Source organism: Pseudorca crassidens, chromosome X (assembly GCF_039906515.1).
Source record: "Pseudorca crassidens isolate mPseCra1 chromosome X, mPseCra1.hap1, whole genome shotgun sequence".
NCBI classification, from domain to species: Eukaryota; Metazoa; Chordata; class Mammalia; order Artiodactyla; family Delphinidae; genus Pseudorca; species Pseudorca crassidens.
Window position 1 is genome coordinate 9,681,970 of NC_090317.1, and position 6,251 is coordinate 9,688,220.

Here is a 6,251-nt window from a genome sequence, read left to right on the forward strand (position 1 = left end):
GCCAAGATGTGGAAGCAACCTAAGTATCCATCAACAGATGAATAGATGAAGAAGATGTGGTACATATATATATACAATGGAATACTACCCTTTGGTGAGGAAGTTGCTTCTGATCTTCTAAGAACACTTGATTGCAGGTGCTGTTGGAGCCATCACGCCATCAGGTTCCAATGATTCCAATTCCAGCTTTAATCTCATTGCAAAGCATATCATTTCTTCAAATATTTATTGTGTTTCACATTATCACTTCCACTTTTACTATCTCATATCTGCTTAGTACTTCTATCTTATTTCATCCTTCCCCTCCCTATGGGAGACATTAAAGCAGAGTAGTTAAAAGCATTGACTTTGGAGTCAGGTGGGACACAAATTTTATAAGATTATCCTGGTTTTGTCACTTATTAACTTTTGAACTTGTACAAATTACTTAACCTAATGGGGCTCAGTTTTCTTATACAGGCAGACCTCGTTTTATTGTGCTTCACTTTACTGCACTTTGCAGATACCTTTTTTTTTTTTTTTTAACAAGTTGAGGGTTTGTGGCAGCCCTGTGTCCAGGAAGTCTGTTGGCGCCGTTTTTCCAATGGCATTTGCTCACTTCATGTCCCTGTCACATTTTGGTAGTCCTTGCAGTATTTCAAACTTTTTCATTATTATTATATTTGTTATGGTGATGTGTGATTAGTGATCTGTGATGTTAGTGTTGTCATTGTTTTAGGGCCACAAACTGTGCCGATATAAGACAGGGAAGTTAATCGATAAATGTTGTGTGTGTTCTGAGTGCTCCACCCACTGGCCATTTCCTCGACTCTCTCCCTCCCCTCAGGCCTCCCTATTCCCTGAGACACAACAGTATTGAAATTAGGCCAATAAGTAATCCTACAATTACCTCTAAGTGTGAAAGGAAGAGTCACACATTTCTCACTTTAAATCAAAAGCCAGAAATGATTAAGCTTAGTGAAGAAGGTATATTAAAATCCAAGACTGGCCACAAGCTAGGCCTCTTGCACCAAACAGTTAACCAAGTTGCAAATGCAAAGGAGAAGTTCTTGAAGGAAAATAAAAGTGCTACTCCAGTGAACACACAAAAGATAAGAAAGTGAAACAGCCTTATTGCTGATCTGGAGAAAGTTTTAATGGTCTGGATAAAAGGTCAAAGCAGCCACAACATTCCTTTAATCCACAGCCTAATCTAGAGCAAGGCCCTAACTCTTCAATTCTGTGAAGGTTGAGAGAGGTGAACAAGCTGCAGAAGAAGAAAAGTTTGAAGCTAGCAGAGTTTGGTTCATGAGGTTTAAGGAAAGAAGCCGTATGTATAACATAAAAGTGCCAGGCGAAGCAGCAAGTGCTGATGTAGAAGCTGCAGCAAGTTATCCAGAAGATCCAGCTAAGATCATAATGAAGGTGGCAACACTAAACAACAGAATTTCAATAGAGATGAAACAGCCTTCTATTGGAAGAAGATGCCACGTAGGACTTTCATAGCTAGATAGGGGAAGTCAATGCCTAGTTTCAAAGCTTCAAAAGACAGGCTGACTCTCCTGTTAGGGGTCAGTGTAGCTGGTGGCTTTCAGTTGAAGCCAATGTTCAATTACCATTCTGAAACTCCTAGGGCCCTTAAGAATTATGCTAAATCTACTCTGCCTGTGCTCTATAAATGGAACAACAAAGCCTGGATGACAGCACATCTGTTGACAACATGGTTTACTAAATATTTTATTTCCATTAGTTCATGTCTTTTATTAACCAATATACAGTTACTTGTGTCCTGGTTTGTTGAAACAATCGGTCAGGCAACATTTGCCACAGTAATGTCTGCCAATTGGCTGGCCATAAAAACTCCAGCACCATATTCATCTGAAGGGCGCTCCCGACGAAGGCGACTGATTTTGCCATTCTCATCCACCTTATAGTATTTCAGGACAGCCAGCTTAACCTTCTTTCTCTTATTCTTGTTCTTCTTGGGGGTGGTGTAAGACTTCTTTCTCTTCTTAGCACCACCACGAAGTCTCAACACAATATGAAGAGTGGACCCCTTTTGAATGTTGTAGTCAAACAAAGTACGTCCATCTTCCAGTTGCTTGCCAGCAAAGATCAGTCTCTGCTGGTCAGGGGAAATTCCTTCCTTGTCCTGGATCTTAGCCTTTACATTTTCTTTTGTATCCGAGGGTTCAACCTCGAGAGTGATGGTCTTCCTGTCAGGGTCTTCACGAAAATCTGCAAACTGGCAGCAGTGCCACTGCAGATGGCGGATCCAAAAGAAATCTTGGGTGCGGCACCGGCCCACAGGCTACTAAATATTTTAAGCCCACTTAGTGCTCTGAAAAAAAGAATCATTTTAAAACATTACTGCTCACTGACAAAGCACCTGGTCACCCAAGAGCTGTGATGGAGATGTACAGGGAGATTCATGTTGTTTTCCTGCCTGCTAACACATCCATTCTGCAGCTCATGGATCAAGGAGTCATTTCAACATTCAAGTTTTACTATTTAAGGAGCACATTTCCTAAGGCTATAGCTGCCCATAGATAGTGATTCTCTGATGGATCTGGGCAAAGTAAATTGAAAACCTTCTGGAAAGGAAGGGATCACATCTGTGATTCATGTGAAGGGGCCAAAATATCAACAATCACAGGGGTGTGGAAGAAGTTGATTCCAACCCTCATGGATGACTCTGTGGGGTTCAAGACCTCAGTGGAGGAAGTTATTGCGTTTGTGGTGAATAGCAAGAGAACTAGAATTAGAAGTGGAGCGTGAAGATGTGACTGGATTGCTGCAATCTCATGCTAAAACCTTAATGGATGAGAAGTTGCTTCTTATGGATGAGCAAAGAAAGTGTCTTGAGATGGAATCTACTTCTGGTGAAGATGCTGTGAAGATTGTTGAAATGACAACAAAGATTTAGAATATGACATCAACTTAGTTGATAAAGCAGCAGGGTTTGAGAGGATTGACTCCAATTTTGAAAGAAGTTCCACTGTGGGTCAAATGCTATCAGCCAGCATTGCATGCTACAGAGAAATCGTTTGTGAAGGGAAGAGTCAATCAATGCAGCAAACTTCATTGTTGTCTTATTTTAAGAAAGTACCACGGCCACCCCAGCCTTCGGCAACCATCACCCTGATCAGTCAGCAGCCACCAACATCGAGGCAAAAAGCTTACAACTCTCTGAAGGCTTAGATTACGGTTAGCATTTTTTAGCAATAAAGTATTTTTAAATTAAGGTACAAACATCATTTTTTTTAGACAGAAAGGTATTGCACACTTAGTAGACTACAGTACAGTGTAAACATAACTTTTATATGCACTGAGAAACCAAAGAATTCACATGACTTGCTGTATCACCATATTCGCTTTATGGCAGTGGTCTAGAACCAAACTTGCAATATCTCTGAGGCAAGCCTATGTGTAGCATAGAGAGAGGAACCAAATCCCCTTCAAATGTTGTAATATTTGAATGCAAGGTGTCAGTCTAATTCATCATCCGAATAATCAGAGGGCCACAGGTGCACATGGGATTGCTGTGGGCAGCCAGGACCTAGGGCGCCCTTCCTAAACGACACGTGCGTGGAGTGGGACCAGCACACTGTCTGGGTCATAGCAAGGGCTTCACACATGCTGTTCTCTCGGACTCAGACACTCCTCTTCCCACTCTTCCCTGGCCGGCTTCTCCTCATTCTTCAGGTCACAGTTTAAATGCCACCTCTTCATAGATGCCATCCCTCACTATCCTGTCCGGGACATCCTTTTCTTTTCTTTCATAAAACTTATTGCAGGCATGAATGAAATAATGCCATTTGCAGCAACATGGATGGACCTGGAGATTATCATACTAAGTGAAGTAAGTCAGACAGAGAAAGATAAATATCATGTGATATCGCTTATATGCAGAATCTTAAAAAAAAATGATACAAATGAACTTACAAAACAGACTCAGAGACTTACAGAGCAAACTTAAGGTTATGGCGGTGGGGAGGGCAGGGTGCAGGGGGAGGGATAGCTTGGGAGTTTGGGATTGACATGTACACACTGCTATATTTAAAATAGATAACCGACAAGGACCTACTGTAAAAAAAAAAAAAACAAAAGAAACTTATTGCAGGCATGTATTTGTGTACTTGTTGGTTGCCTCTTTCTCTTTTCTGCTGGAAGCTCCATTTCGGCAGAGACCATATCTGTTTCATCCCCCAGTGTATTCCCAGAGGCTTGCTTACTTCTTGGTAGGCATTCAAATAGTTTATAGAATGAATAAATGAATGTATGAATATTCATTCCTTTTCCCTGTACTAGAGGTTCTCAGTTAGGATGGTTTTGCCCCCTAGGGAACATTTGGCGATGTCTGGAGACATTTTTGGATATCACAGTTGGAGTGAGGTTGCTACTAGCATGTAGTGGGTAGAGTCCAGGTATGCTGCTAAACATTCTACAGTGCACGGAGCAGCCCCCTGCAATGAAGAATTACCCAACCCCAATGTCAGTAGTGATGAGGTCTAGGAATCCTGCCCTATACCCAATGATGTAAGAAATTTCGTTACCCTGAGTGGGTGTACTGATAAAGCTTCTTGTGTTTTAATCTTAAGGATGCATATCATTAAAACGGTGAAAGAGATCAACTAGACTCATTCTGTATCTCAAGAAGTAAGCAGTAGATGACACTAGGGGATATCATAATTTACTCTTAAAGTTCTTTGTAGGTGAGTCTTCTTCTTTGTTTACAATTTATCGTGGTTAATTTCATCCTCTTTCTACACATACTTATTTTTGTACTAAACTAGATGTATGAAAATTATATAGCAGTGTTAGACATACAGTCTGGCCTAATATGTGCAAGGTCCTCTAATGTGTACGGAGTTAAGTCCCTCACAGGCTTTGTCCTCAGTAAGCTTACACTCCTTGACTAATCCCACATGCATATCTCATTCTGGCAGCCTCAGACCATCACTTGGAGTGGTTTATCATTATTCAGGATTTCCTAGGTCCTGAGTAGGTACGTCACTAGAGGAGCAGATGCATGGCCTTGTTATGCGTGTATGAAGACAGAATCCTGTTTGGCCTTCAGCCATCTAGAGTTTAAGCCCACGGAATGGAAAACCCCCATTCTTACAACGTTGTAGTAAACAGTGAATCTGTGTTTCAGTTCAGTTAAAGCCCAAAGGATCACAGGGAACATTTCAAATGTTATGGATGATTTTTGCTATGGGAAATCTAGCAGACCATTTCTGCAACTTGCATTTGTCAGGCGCTACTTGTCTATCAGGCACTGTGATAAGCAGTGGGGAGAAGAAGATGAGTGAAACACAGTCCTGCACAGGAGAGAGAGGAGCTCAGGATGTTCCCTGTCTCAGCAGAGTGCGTCTTCATTCACCCGGTTGCCCAGGCTGCAAAACTTGGGATCATTCTTTTTTGTTTTTTAAAGTATTTTTTTAATAAATTTATTTATTTTATTTTTGGCTGCGTTGGGTCTTCGTTGCTGTGCACGGGCTTTCTCTAGTTGTGGCGAGCGGGGGCTGCTCTTCGTTGCGGTGCACGGGCTTCTCATTGCAGTGGCTTATCTTGTTGTGGAGCACAGGTTCTAGGCGCAGGCTTCAGTAGTTGTGGCTTGTGGGCTCTAGAACGCAGGCTCAGTAGTTGTGGCGCACGGGCTTACTTGCTCCGCGGCATGTGGGATCTTCCCGGGCCAGGGCTCGAACCCGTGTCCCCTGCATTGGCAGGCGGATTCTTATCCACTGAGCCACCAGGGAAGCCCTGGATCATTCTTGACTCCTTGCTCTCACCCCTGTATACAGTCCATCAGCAAACTGTGTTGACTCCATCTCAGACATGTCCACTTCCTCCACAGCCCCCTCTACCAAACCATGTAAACCATCGTTAGCTCTCTCCTGGACTGTTACAATCGTCTGATAACTGGTCATGTTTCTTCCACCCTCTGAATTTTGATTTATGTACTTCAGGAGAGTGTGGCTCTTATAAATTACAAGTCAGACTTGCCATTCCTCTACTATCTTCCCATTGCCAGTAGAATAAAATCTAAACGTAGATGGTCAAGCTTATGCCAGTCTCTCTGACCACCTCTCCTCCTACTTCTACTGTCCCCTCTACTAAAGCCCTAATATACCAGTTTCATACCAACTGACCTCATCAACTGATATTAGCTTAGTACACTTGGGAGCAGTTCAGTTAGACGTTGGCTTCACCCTCAAAATGTTGAGCATCTGCGGGGGAGATAGATCAGGTTAACATAGCCATGAGAT

General features: G+C 42.3%; 1 pseudogene; it reads right to left on the minus strand.

Annotated features, from left to right (window-relative positions):
• Positions 1-1,757: 1,757 nt before the first annotated feature.
• Positions 1,758-5,912, minus strand: LOC137217317 (ubiquitin-ribosomal protein eS31 fusion protein-like; annotated as a pseudogene).
• Positions 5,913-6,251: the final 339 nt, after the last annotated feature.